Here is a 13,200-nt window from a genome sequence, read left to right as displayed (position 1 = left end):
CAGTGATCCTGAAAAAGGAGGTGTGAATGCAATCCGGCACCCTCCCAAGCATATGTATGGCAAACCACGGGGAGGGCGCATGTGAATCTAAGCAGATACAATCATCAAAAATGCTTTTACGCCAAGTAATGCATGTCTTCTGATGCTTGTTAATCTGCTTAGAATCACATGCGGTGCATAGACTAGCGAGCAGTACCCGGAGTTGGAGGTGGGTTGTGAGAAGGAACAGTAGAAAAAAGATGTCTTAGTACCGCTTGCCCCACCTGAGAATCAGCCCTAGAATGAGTGTCTAGGCAATAGTGTTTTGTAAAGGTGTGTACAGAACTCCAGGTTGCCGCTTTGCAAATGGACTCTAGGGGAACATTTGCAATTAATGCTATGGATGCCCTAGTGCCTCGAGTAGAATGTGCTCTAGGCTTGAAGGGCAGTTCTCTCTGCATTTGACAGTCCACCTTGATATTGCTGATTTAGAGACAGGATCCCCTTCTGTACCAGCTGCCACTGAAACAAAGAATTGTTTAGTCTTCCTCAGTGGTTTAGTTCTATCCATGTAGAACATGACTGCCCTGCGCACATCTAGTGTGTGAAGGCTTCTTTCGGCCATGTTAGTAGGTCTCTGGAAGAATGTGGGTAGTTTGACTGGTTCACATGGAACTTCGAAATAAATTTCGGCGCAAATCTGGGATGTGTGCGCAGAACTACCTTATCTTTGTGGACTGTAACAAAGGGGTCCAAAACCGAGAGGGCCTGTAGTTTGCCAACTCTTCTGATAGAAGTGATAGCTACTAGAAAGGCTGTCTTGTAAGTCAGGTCTTTCAGACTAGCTTTATCTATAGGCTCACAAGGGGGTCCCATGAGCCTAGTTAAAACCACATTTAGATCCCACCCAGGGGCTGGGTGAGTGATGGGGGGATACATTCTTTTAACCCCTTCCATAAAGGCTTTAAAAACAGGTATTTTCCACCACAACACCTTCTGCTGTGACGTGGTGTAGGCTGACAACGCCGCTAGGTGAACCTTTAAGGAATTGAAGACTAACCCAGAGTCCAACAGATGGGTTAGAAATAACACAATGTGTGAAGGCGAGCAATCAGTGGGATCGATGCCCTTGGAACTTCACCAGATGACAAAACGTTTCTATTTGCCGGCATAGCAATAACGTGTGTTAGGCTTTCTTGCCTCCGTCAGTATGTCCATGCATCTTTGAGGGAGTTGCAGATGTCCAAACTCTAAGACCTCAGGAGCCAGGCTGCTAAGTTCAGAGTTTGAGGGCATGGGTGCAGAGTCTCCCCCCTATCCTGAGACATGTTGTACGGGCAGGGCAGCTTGATTGGCGGGGAGAGGGACATTTCCATCAGATGCGCAAACCAAGGTTGGCGGGCCCACATGGGAGCCACCAGAAACATGATGACTGGTTCCTGGTGCATCTTGTGTACTATCTTGTTCAGAAGGGGAGTCGGGGGGGGGGGGGGGGGGGGGGAGGGAAGCGTAGCCAAATTTCCCTGACCAAGTTATCCAGAGACCGTTCCCCCTTGGATCGGTTCTGGGGGTAACTGGAGGCGTAATCTTGGCATTACAGGTCGATCTCTGGAAACCCTCATTCTGCAAAGACGTTGGATACAATGTCTTCGTGCAGTCGCCATTCGTACTCTTCTGGCAGATGAAAATCTCTGCTGAGTACGTCTGTCAGCAGATTGAGTTCCCCTGGAACATGTTGGGATATCAGGAACATCTTGTGTTTGAGATCCCATATCCAGATGTTTTGGGACAGCTTGGATAGCCCTGGAGAGTGAGTGCCCCCCTGTTTGTTCAGGTAATACCTTGCTGTTGTGCTGTTGTTTCGGTCCAGCACTGTCTTCCCTTGCAGTTGCTCCTGAAAGGCTTTCAATGCTTTGAACACTGCTAGTAGCTCCAGTAAGTTTATATGGTTGGCTGCTACCTGAGGGGACCACACTCCGTGCGCTGTCTGTTGAAGCAGGTGAGCCCCCCACCACGTGAGAGATGCGTCTGGTGAGAGTGGCTTCCACTGCAGGGGTGGTGAAGGTTTTCCCCCTTCAAGAGGTTCTCCCTCGACCACCACTGCAGAGAGAGAACGAGGGCTGGCGAGACAACTAACAGATCTTCCCATTGTCCGCTGGCCTGACACCATTGGCTGTTTAGATCTCTTGCATGGGACGCAAGTATATGCATGACGCCATCATCCCTAGCAAACGCATAGCTTTGCGTACCCTCACCTCTCGACTGGCTACATACTGAGGAAGCTGAGAGCATGTTCTGAACCCTCTCGCTGGAAGGGAAGACTAGACCGTCTTCCGTACGAATTAGAGCCCCGAGGAACTGTTTTACTTGGCTGGGGACTAAGCTGGATTTCTTTTCATTGATAGAAAATCCCAGGCTGAACAGTAGGTCTACTGTCTTTTGGGTGTTCGAAAAAAACATGTCGAACGAGTCCCCCATTATGAGCCAATCGTCGAGGTAAGGGTGAACTGGAAATGAAAGTCTGCGCAGGTGTGCCGCTGCCACTGCCAGGACCTTGGTAAACACCCTTGGCGCCGAGGCTATGCCGAAGGGGAGTACCTTGAACTGGTAGTGTTTGTCCTGAATCACGAACCTTAGGAATTTTATGTGCGCTGGCAGCATTGAAATATGAAAGTATGCATCTTTCATACCCAATGTTGTCATGAAGTCCCCCTGTTTTAGCAATGGGATCACCTCTTGCAGTGTTACCATGCGAAACATCTGGGGCTTTATGAACTTGTTCACTGGGTGCAGGTCTAGAACAGGACGCATGGTGAGATCCTTTTTGGGTACAAGGAAGTACACTGAATAGATACCCTCGTTTACCTGAAGAATCAGGATGGCTTCTATGGCGTCCTTTCCCAGCAGCGCTTCCACCTCTTGGATCAGGATCTGCAGATGTTCCGGCGGTCTAAACTGTGGCGGTCGGGCGAATTCCACGCAGTAACTGTGGGCGACCGTCTTTAAGACCCACTGATCTGAAATTATCCCCTCCCATGCCTTGAGGAAAGATGTTAATCGCCCCCTGACCGGGGAGCCATGGGAGGGGACCTGGACTTGGTGGTCATTTCTGACCCGAAGTTGACGCTCCTCTGGAATTGGAGCCTCTGCCTCTATTCTTTCTGCACTTCTGACCCCTCTGGGGGTAGTAAGTGGGGCTTGCAGCAGGTTGAGTTGAAGTTGCCCGTGCCGAAATTATTTTGAGCAGCGCAGGCTTGTCCTCGAAAGGACCGGCGAGAATTACTGCCCCTCTGAAGAGGGTTTTTGGGAAATCTGGTGCAGCGACTTAGTCTCGTGCTCCTTCTTGGCTGTCTCCAACGCATCGTCTACCGTCTTCCCGAAGAGGTTGGCCTCTTCGATGGGTTTGTTGATAATGGATGCCTGGGTCTCAGGCGTGAAGCCCGACGTGCGCAGCCACGCGTGCCTCTTTAGGAGAGTAGCCTGTGCGAGAGACCTGCCTGCTGTCTCTCCGGTGTCCAGGGTATTCTTTACAACATTCTGATTGGCAAGTTTGCCCTCTGAGACAATGGCGAGAAGCTTGGCTCTGGTTGGTTCCAGAACCTCCTGAAGGCCTTCCTGGAGTAGTTTACATTGGGCTTCGACGTAGCTTGCCAGTAATGTCGTGTTATTGGCAAACCGGACGGTATAGGCCGCCGCAACCCGTTTGCCTAAGGCATACAACCTTCTGGACTCCTTGTCCGGGGTGACTCTCCCGTGGCAAGGGGAACCCCTGCTCTCTTGAGAGTGTTGGTCACCACCAGCGAGTCTGGGATTGCGTGTCCTTTGATATAAAGTGGGTCGTGGGGGAGGGCCGGAAAAGTTTTTCGACCCTTGGGTTCACAGCCCTAGTCTGAGCAGGTGTGAGTAAGGAAGGGGCCAGCCGTCTCTTTACAGAGCTCAAGAGAGGGATAGACTGGCTTGACGGAGGCTTTTCATTAATAATGTCCTCCCCGAAATCTTGTTCGGGCAAGGCTTCAAGCGTGGCAATTTTAAAGAATTCCGCTGCTTTTTTCAACATGTTGTTGAGTCATTTGATCATCCACCGGGGAAGCTTGTCCAATCGGGGTGGATGGGGGAGAGTCGAGGCAAACAATATCAGAATTGTGATCATCCTGCTGGGTGTCCTCCCAGTTGTCTGTTGCCCCTTGATCTTCCCCATAGTTGTCCAGAAAAGAAGCCTCTTCTGTATAGATGTCTCTATACGGGTCATCTGGACATCTTCTTGAAAGTCAACTTGGTGTTGGACATCTAGGTGTTGGGCATCTTGTGTTTGAGGGTTAGGGTCTACCCGAGCTGTTTTCGGCGGAGGTTGATCAGAAGCCCTGAAAAACTGCTCCAGCCGATCCATACACCCCTCGAATTGCTCCGTGGTCCACTTGGATGACCCAAATGGACCTAGATGAGTAGGAACCGGGTTCTCTGCCCTAAGGCGTTGAGAGGATCTCCTCAGGGTGCTTGAGAGGGGTACCTGGCTTTCTTCGTAAGTCTTCGGGATCGTCTTCCAAATCCGTGGAAAACTTTTCGGCGGATTGGCCCATAACTGTGGGCTGAACCGGTACTAGGCCCACCACCGTAGCAATCCTATTGATGCTCTTATGGATAGTCACCGAATCTTCGGGAGACAACGCCTCTGATGATGTGTCGGCAGTGAAAATGTCTTCCGCGGCTCCAGAAGGGCCAGCGGATGGCTTCTCGGGTGGAGACCTACTCGCAGTTTTTGGGGCCTGTACGGGCCTTGGAAACCTTGGAACCTGCCGAAGTTTGTTCAGAAACTTCGGCTTGTGTAGTTTGGGGAGTAGCGCCATTGTTATGTTTGTTATGCCCAGTCATGCGCTGCTGCGGATGCAGGGAAGGCTTCGGATCAGAACGATTCGATGGCGCTTTCGTCTTCTTCGACAAAGTCGTCAACGAGGGCGCTTGGGTTGTGTGCTTTGTGCGGTGCGATTGTACCCCTATGTCACCAGGTGTGGTCCCTGTAGCAAGACCGGAGTCGAGCCTGGAAGGGTCGGGGACGGGCGTGGCGGCTCTAGAATAGTCCGCCTGAAGGTCTAGAAAGTCCGCGTTGGACGTTTGGTCATCCGATGTACCCCCGTCACTTTCGGCTGGTGTCGCGGCAGGGGTGGGAGGCTCCACGCGTGACATTCCGTACAGGGCCCACTGCTTCAACCGGCGCTCCTTAAGGGTTTTAGGAGTTTACACGCCGAACACCGCTTCTCGTCGTGCTCTAGGGGGAGATAAGCGTTACACGACATGTGCTCGTCTTTCCACGGATATCTGACCCTACACACAGGGCAGAAACTAAATGGAGTCCTTTCCATAGCAGAAGGGAAGGGTGACCAGACCATAAAAGGAAAGCAGTGGAAAAGAGCAAAGACATAGCAGTATGGCAAACCCAGAGCCCACTCTCCCTACTGTGTAGGCCTCCCAGAAGGCCCGACCACGTGGAAGTCCGAACGCCGGATCTTAGGCGCCGTAACCCACAGCTGTAGACGATTCCCCCGTAGTCATCGAAGATGTTGATGGGCGAAGTGACTTAACGGGGATTAAACCGACAATTCGTTAAGATAAACAATGTCTCATGAAGAGCTCCGCTATAGGGTGACCAGTTATCTGGGCGGAAAAAAACTGAGGGACCTCGGCACGTGAGGGATTTTGGGTACTACACACGTCACGATAGGGATAGTGTTTCAGACACGCCTATGCCGACATCCCCTTTCGGTCCCCGAAAGACAAGATGCAATACTCCGCGGTTACCACTGATGTCAGACCATATGCACAGCATGTGATTGTAAGCAGATTAACAAGCATCAGAAGGAACAAGTTACTTACCTGTAACTGTTGTTCTCCAGCATGGGTCTGGCATGGATTCACATGCTCATGAATATTCCCCGTCGTCAGGCTGGGAATCCTCGGTAAAGAAAAAACCAGTATCAGTTTCGTTTCTGATCTGTCTTTCGTAGTAATAACCAATCACTGGTCTCTGCGTCATACTGACCACAGCCAATGACTGCCCTCTACCTAAGCACCGCCTCTGGCAGCCATCTTCAGATTTGGAAGCACGTGAAGTGGCAGTATGACCAAGTGAAGAGCCGCAGAGGGGTAGGCGGGAGGGTTCGCATGTGAATCCATGCCAGACCCATGCTGGAGAACAGTTACAGGTAAGTAACTTGTTCCTTCTCCAGCATGGGGTCTGGCATGGATTCACATGCTCATGAATAAAGAATACATAGCAGTACACACATGCACAACCACGGGAGGTGGCAAAGGCTCAACATTAAGCATCACATCAACTCAACATTAAGCATCTTACCTCCTCACCAGGCTCACCTCAGGCGAACAGGTTGCGCAGCACTGCTTGGCCGACCCTGGACTCCTCCCTGGAATCCCGGTCGACGCAGTAGAATTTCGTGAAGGTGTGCGTCGACCTCCACGTAGCAGCCCTGCATATGTCCAGCAGGGGCACACCAGATAGGAACGCCGTGGTAGCTGCGATCGCTCTGGTGGAATGGGCTCTCGGACGGCCAGGCAGCGGTCGGTTTGCCAACCGGTGACAGCACATGATACAGCCGGAGAGCCATCTGGAGATGGAAGCCTTCGAGAGAGCCTTCCCCTGATTGACAGGTCCAAAGTTCACAAAGAGTTGTGACGTCTTCCGAAAACCCTTCGTGCGGTCCACGTAGAACTTCAGCGCTCTAGCTACATCCAGCGAGTGCAAAGTCCTCTCAGCCGGCGATGAAGGCGACGGGAAGAACACAGGTAACACCAAGGGTTTGTTGAGATGGAAGTCCGACGGTACCTTGGGCATGAAGGAGGGGTGCGTCCTGAGCACTACCCTCGTGTCGTGGAAAGTCAAGTACGGGGCCTTGCAGGAAAGGGCCTGGATCTCTCCCACTCGTCGTGCGGAGGTGATGGCCACAAGAAAAGCTGTTTTCCACGATAGAAACTTCAACGGGGCCGAGTGCAGAGGCTCGAACGGAGGTCCCATGAGCTTGGTCAGCACCACGTTGAGCTCCCACGCCGGGGCCGGAGCCTTCACCGGCGGGAACGATCTGAACAGTCCCTTCATGAACTCCTTCACCAGACGATGAGACCACAAGGACGTCCGCCCCGTGGTTCTGGTGTATCGGGAGATCGCAGCAAGATGAATCTTGATGGACGCGTGTGCCAGACCAGCTTTGGCCAGCGTCAGCAGGTACGGCAGTACTTGGGGAGCCGTAATCCGTAGAGGGTTAATCTTCTGTGCGTGGCACCAGACAGAGAACCTCTTCCATTTGTGTCCGTAGCATTTAAGAGTCGAGGACGCCCTGGCCTTTGCAAGAACCTCTCTGCAATCGGCCGGTATGTCGTATCCTCCAAACTCTAGCGCTGCAGGAGCCAGGCCTGCAAGTTCAGCGACTTGGGGTCGTGGTGGAGGATGGCGCCTCCTTCCCTGGAGAGTAGATCCGCGTCCGCCGGCAGCTTGATCGGCGGGGACGCTGACAAGTCCAGAAGGTCCGGGAACCATATCTGCCTCGGCCACGCAGGTGCGACGAGGATCATCCTGCACCGTGACCTCTTGAGCTGGTTGACGAGCCGGATTAGCAGAGGCAAGGGAGGGAACGCGTAGAGGAACAGGCCCTCCCAGGGGAACGAGAAAGCATCGCCCATGCTCCTCGTCTGGGGAAACCTGCTGGCGAACCTCCGGCACTTGGTGTTCGTCGCCGTCGCGAACAGGTCGATCTGTGGTGTGCCCCACCGTCGGAAGAGGCGATCCACCAGATCCTGCCGTAGTTCCCACTCGTGGCACGAGCGCAGCTCCCTGCTGAGTGAGTCGGCGATGGTGTTTTTTATCCCTGCCAGATGAAACGGCACCAGAAAAATCCCTTGGGCGACGGCCCAATGCCACAGGTCCTGCGCCTCCTTGGACAGCACTGGGGACCTGGTTCCGCCCTGTTTCCTGATGTAAAACATGGTGGTGGTGTTGTCGGTGAAGATCCTCACCACCTTGCCCTTGAGGGACGGAAGGAAGGACCTGAGGGCCCAAAACACTGCACGGAGCTCCAGGACGTTGATATGCAGGGACTTCTCCGTCGGGAGCCAGAGTCCCCTTGCGTGCAGATTTTCGGTGTGCGCTCCCCACCCTTCCAGGGAGGCATCCGTGGTCACAGTCTCCTGGTGGGCTGGGGTCTGGAAGTCCATGCCCACCGTCAGATGCGCGCGGGTGCCCCACCACCGTATCGCTCGTCGGAAACTCTCGTCGAGCTTGATCCTTTCCTCGAAGCTGCCCGTCGTCTGGATCCAGCGCGCATCCAGGAATACTTGCAACGGGCGCATCCGGAGCCTGCACATGGGAATGAGGTAGATGCAGGAAGACATCATCCCGAGGAGGGACTTGATGGACCTCACTTTGGCTGCGTCGGCCACCAACATCCGTTGCACCTTGCCCAAGATGGTCCTGGTCCTCTCCTCCGACGGGGAGGCCAGAAGGGACACTGTGTCGAGCCTCGCTCCCAGAAACAGTGCGACTTGCGCGGGCACCAGGTGGGATTTGGCGTAGTTCACGGAGAATCCCAGGTCCGTGAGGAGTTGGACGGTCCTTGCCGTGTGGACCACGGCGAGCTCCCTCGTCTTGGCGCGGATGAGCCAGTCGTCCAGGTAGGGGTAGACGTTAATCCCCTCGCGGCGCAGCTGCGCCGCCACCGGTGCGAGGCACTTGGTGAATACCCTGGGTGCCGACCGTAGTCCGAAGGGAAGGGCTTTGAACTGGTAATGACGCCCTTGGACCACGAATCTGAGGAATTTTCGGTGCCCTTTTAGGATGGGAATGTGGAAGTAGGCATCCTCCAAATCCAACGACGACAGGAAGTCTCCTTCCTCCAGCTGACCCAGGACGTGCTGGAGGGTGACCATCCGGAACTTCTGCGCCTTGATGAACTTGTTCAGACGTCGCAGGTCTAGGATGGGGCGCCATCCTCCCGTCTTCTTCTTCACGAGGAAGTATCTCGAGTAGACTCCGGAGCCCCGAAGCCTCTTTGGGACGAGTTCGATGGCGCCCTGAGCATCGCCTTTACCTCCAGGAGAAGTTGAGGGACGTGAAGTTCTTTCCTGGCCACGGGGGGGACGCGCGGGCACCTTCTTTGAAACCCGAGCGCGTGGCCCCGGGCCAGGGCGTCCAGTACCCAACGGTCGGTGGAGATGGACTCCCACACGCTGACGAAGCCCGCCAGCCGGCCTCCCACCGGGGTGCTTCGGTGGGGGCCCGACCCCACGGCCGGTTCAATCCTGCTTGGACGCGGCCTTGCCGCCTTGACCTCCTTGGCGACGACGGCGGGGTCCGCTAGACTTGCCTCGTCCTCTGTAGGCCTCTTGCGACGACGAGCGGGCCGCTTGACGGTAGGAAGCGAAACCGCCGCCGGAACCTTTGGAGGCGCCCTTGCCTCCGCCGCTCCGAAAGGGCGTCCGTCGTTGCTGCAGGACTCCAAGGGCCCGGGCCGTCTCAGTATCCGCCTTGATGGCCTGAAGGGAATCGTCCACTGTCTTCCCAAACAGGTTGTTCCCGTCAAAGGGCATGTCCAGGACTCTGGCCTGGACGTCCTGCCGGAAGTCCGTAGCTTTGAGCCATCCACGACGTCGAAGGCAAACGCCGTTGCCCAGCTGGCGGAACCCAGTGTCGGCGATGTCCGTCGCCACGGTGATGGCGTGGTCCGAGGCCACCTCACCTTCCTGCAGGATCTCCAGGGCCTCCGCCCTCTTGTCGTCCGGCAGAAAATCCAGCAGGGGAGCTATCTTGTACCAGAGCTCCCTGTCGTAGCGGGCCACGATAGCCAAGGCGTTGGCCGCTTTAATCGTCGTCGCTGCCGACGAGATGACTCTACGTCCCATAGCATCCAATTTCTTTCCCTCGCCCCCCCCCGCTTTCTTCCTGGCTGCCGCGGAGACGACGGAATCCGGGGTAGGCTGCGCCCGGAGGCATAGGGGGGCCGTGTCCGGGACCCGGTACTTTTTCTCGTACCGGTCTCTTCTAGCTGGCGTCGTGGAAGGGTTCTTGAGGAGGGAAAGGCCCTCATCCCAAATGTCGTCCAACAGAGGCACTGCGAGGACCGTCTTCCTCTTGGCCTCGCGCCGCTGATAAAGGAAGCCTTCCTTTTTCTTCTCCTCAGGGCAGAGTTGGAAAAGCTCGGAAGCCCTGGAGATCATGGAGTGGAAAGATCCGATCTCGTCGGGCGGAGAAGCCCTGGTGGGAGGCGACGACAGAATATCCTCGTCGTATGCCTCGTCGTCCGTACCCGTCGCTGCCGTGTCAGTCCCCGTATCATCCCCTCGGGTGGACGGGGAGGAGGGCTGGACGGGGCGCGACGGTTGAAAAGGAGGTGGTGGATGGATCCTTCTTTTCTCGGTAGGGGGAACACCAGAAGGTCCCGGTTCTGGATCCCCCGACGGGAGAGGTTCCTCCGTCGGTAACGGTAGCCTCGTCCTTATCTCGGAGCATAAGGACTGTATGGCCAACAAAATGGCCGCCGAGTTGTCTTGCGGCGCTGGCAGAGGGGAATCCGACGGGCGAGCAGGGGCCCCGTCGGTATCCTCGACGATGTCGTCGTCACCTGCGTCAGGGTCCATTCCGACGGGCTGGCCTTCTTCCACGCCTAGGCCGTGGCTTAAGACCTCGATCAGCTCCTCTTCTGAGGTTGAGGCCGAATCTACGACGACGCCCTGCCCCCCCTTCTTCCCCACGGAGGGTTTCACGGGGGTCCTATCGATGGGCACAAAAGAAGACTCCCTCCGAGGAGGCAGGGAGATTCTGGGCCCTGAGGTCGCCACCACTGGTGCAGCCTCCACAGGCTGAGCCAGGGCCGCCGCGACCGTTTCGATAGAGGGCTTGGTCGGATGGATCAAGGCCTTCACCACCTTAGGTGCGCTCACCGCCTTATCCTTGAGGGAGGGGGCACTGCCACGCTCCTCCTCTGCCTTAGAGCTCGACCGGGGCCTCTCCAGGAGCTTCGCCGGGTGCTCGGCCTTCCTCTTACCCGACCCAGAGCGTTGGCTCGTGGTTGATGGTGCCGGGGAGGGTGCGCCCTGCCTGGCGCCCGTAGAGCCCGACCGTTCGGCGCTCCCGGTGCCAGCGGATTCGCAGTGCTTTGCCTTATGTTGGGCCCCCGTCGCGCCCTCAAAGGTCTTAGAAGACCGCTCGGATTTCTTCTTCTTCTCGCCAGACGGGCTCTTACCCTCCAGCCAGTTGGCGAGACGTTGATGGCGGTCCTTCATGGTCCGTTCCGACATGTTGCCGCAAAACGCACAGTCCTTCTCCACGTGCGTCTTGTCCTCATGAAGGCAGTAAAGGCAGAAAGAGTGTTCGTCCTCCTTAAAGACGTTCTGCAGCTGGCATCCAGGGCAGACCCTGAACAGCTTTCCGGGCGTCGAGCTTCCCTTCTCCTGGGCCATCTCCGAGACCGGGCCTGAGAAGCTTCTGGAGTCCTCCGAAGTGTAGCTCGACGAAATCTTCACCCTTGAGGGGCACAGACGAATCCGACACGGGTCCCCGTTGATCGGATGTAGGATCGGTGGAGCTTGAGGCTCTTTTGACCGAAAGAATCGAAGTTTTTTGTGAAAAAGCGCGAAAAATAGCACTAACGCTCGAGAGCAATAGCACGAGGATCCCAACACATGAACGTGCGGTAAAAATCTGAAGATGGCTGCCAGAGGCGGTGCTTAGGTAGAGGGCAGTCATTGGCTGTGGTCAGTATGACGCAGAGACCAGTGATTGGTTATTACTACGAAAGACAGATCAGAAACGAAACTGATACTGGTTTTTTCTTTACCGAGGATTCCCAGCCTGACGACGGGGAATATTCATGAGCATGTGAATCCATGCCAGACCCCATGCTGGAGAACGAGGATTTCTCGAAGTTTACCGCAAACCCCAGCCGTTGTAATAGGTGCATGGTGGCCTGCAAACTTGTGCGAGTCGACATAGGGGAGGACCCGCTAACCAACCAGTCGTCGAGATACGGGTATTCATGATGGCTTTGCCTTCTCAGCCAGGCCGCCACCGGGGCCAAACATTTTGTGAACTTTCTGGGAGAGGATTTCAGTAGTGAGTCCGCCTTACCACAAACCTTAGGAGCTTTTTGTATCGCCGACACATCGGTATGTGTAAGTACGCGTCCTGCAGGTCAGGAGATGCCAGAAAGTCCCCTTCTTGAACTGACCGGATCACTTCTTGGAGCGTGAGCATCTTGAATTTTAGGCTTTTCAACGTTTTATTTAGCTCGCGCAGGTCTAGAATGGGACGCCACTTTCCGTTTGATTTTTTCACCACCAAGTATCGGGAATAAACCCCTTGACCCCTCTGACGGAACCAATTCTATAGCACCTTTTTGTAGCATAATTGCTACTTCCTGCTGCAACACGCTCAGATGGGGTTGAGCTACAAACACCGGTGGAATGTGCGGAGGGTTGCTTTTGAATTGCAGGGAATGTCCGTATCTTACAGTGTCCAACACCCATTGATCCATTGTTATTTGCTCCCATTCGTTGATGTAGCACGATACCCTGCCTCCCAGAACGTTCCAATGCCCGTCATTGCTGGTCCTTGGTCTGCTTATCCCTCGTCGACGAGTAACCTGTTCACTTCTTGGGGACCTAGTAGTCCCGTTTTGCCGCTTGAGAAGCCCGTCTGTATCCCTGGGAGGGGTATGCTGGCCTACTGAAGGATCTGTCTCTCGATGCTAAGAATGTGAAATTTCCCGATGCTCCCCTGAAGGGACGAAAAGACCGGAAACTTCGATCACTTTGGAGGGCCTCCAAGGAACGCGCCGTGTCCGAGTCCTCTTTCATGCACTTCAGGGCCTCGTCCACCCTCTCGCCGAACAGGTTTCCCTCAAAAGGCATATCCAGCACCTTGTACTGCACCTCTGGTTAGAAGTTGGTGCATTTCAACCATGCTTGCCTTCGGAGAACCACACCATTATTCACCTGCTTAAACCCCGATTCCGCGAGGTCCACCGCAATGTTTATGGCATGGCTGGAGGCCTCTTCACCTTCCCTGACCAGTAACATCGCCGCCTTCTGATGTTCTTCCGGAAGATGCTCCAGCATAGGAGCCAGTCGGTACCACATCTCCCTGTCGTATCTGGCTACTATGGCCATTGAATTGGCCGCTTTCACTGTGGTAGCACCTACCGACAGCACCTTTTTGCCGAAAGC

The 13,200-nt window shown here is 55.0% G+C and overlaps 1 protein-coding gene across 1 annotated transcript in view; it reads right to left on the bottom strand.

Annotated features, from left to right (window-relative positions):
* Positions 1–13,200, bottom strand: part of AMD1 (adenosylmethionine decarboxylase 1) — a 344,136-nt gene that overhangs the window by 85,478 nt on the left and 245,458 nt on the right. The gene's annotated exons all lie outside the window — the stretch shown is intronic.

This window comes from Ambystoma mexicanum, chromosome 4q, assembly GCF_040938575.1.
Source record: "Ambystoma mexicanum isolate Mex_15411 chromosome 4q, UKY_AmexF1_1, whole genome shotgun sequence".
NCBI lineage: Eukaryota > Metazoa > Chordata > Amphibia > Caudata > Ambystomatidae > Ambystoma > Ambystoma mexicanum.
Note: the sequence above shows the minus strand (reverse complement) of the source record. Positions and strands in the feature narration are given on the sequence as shown.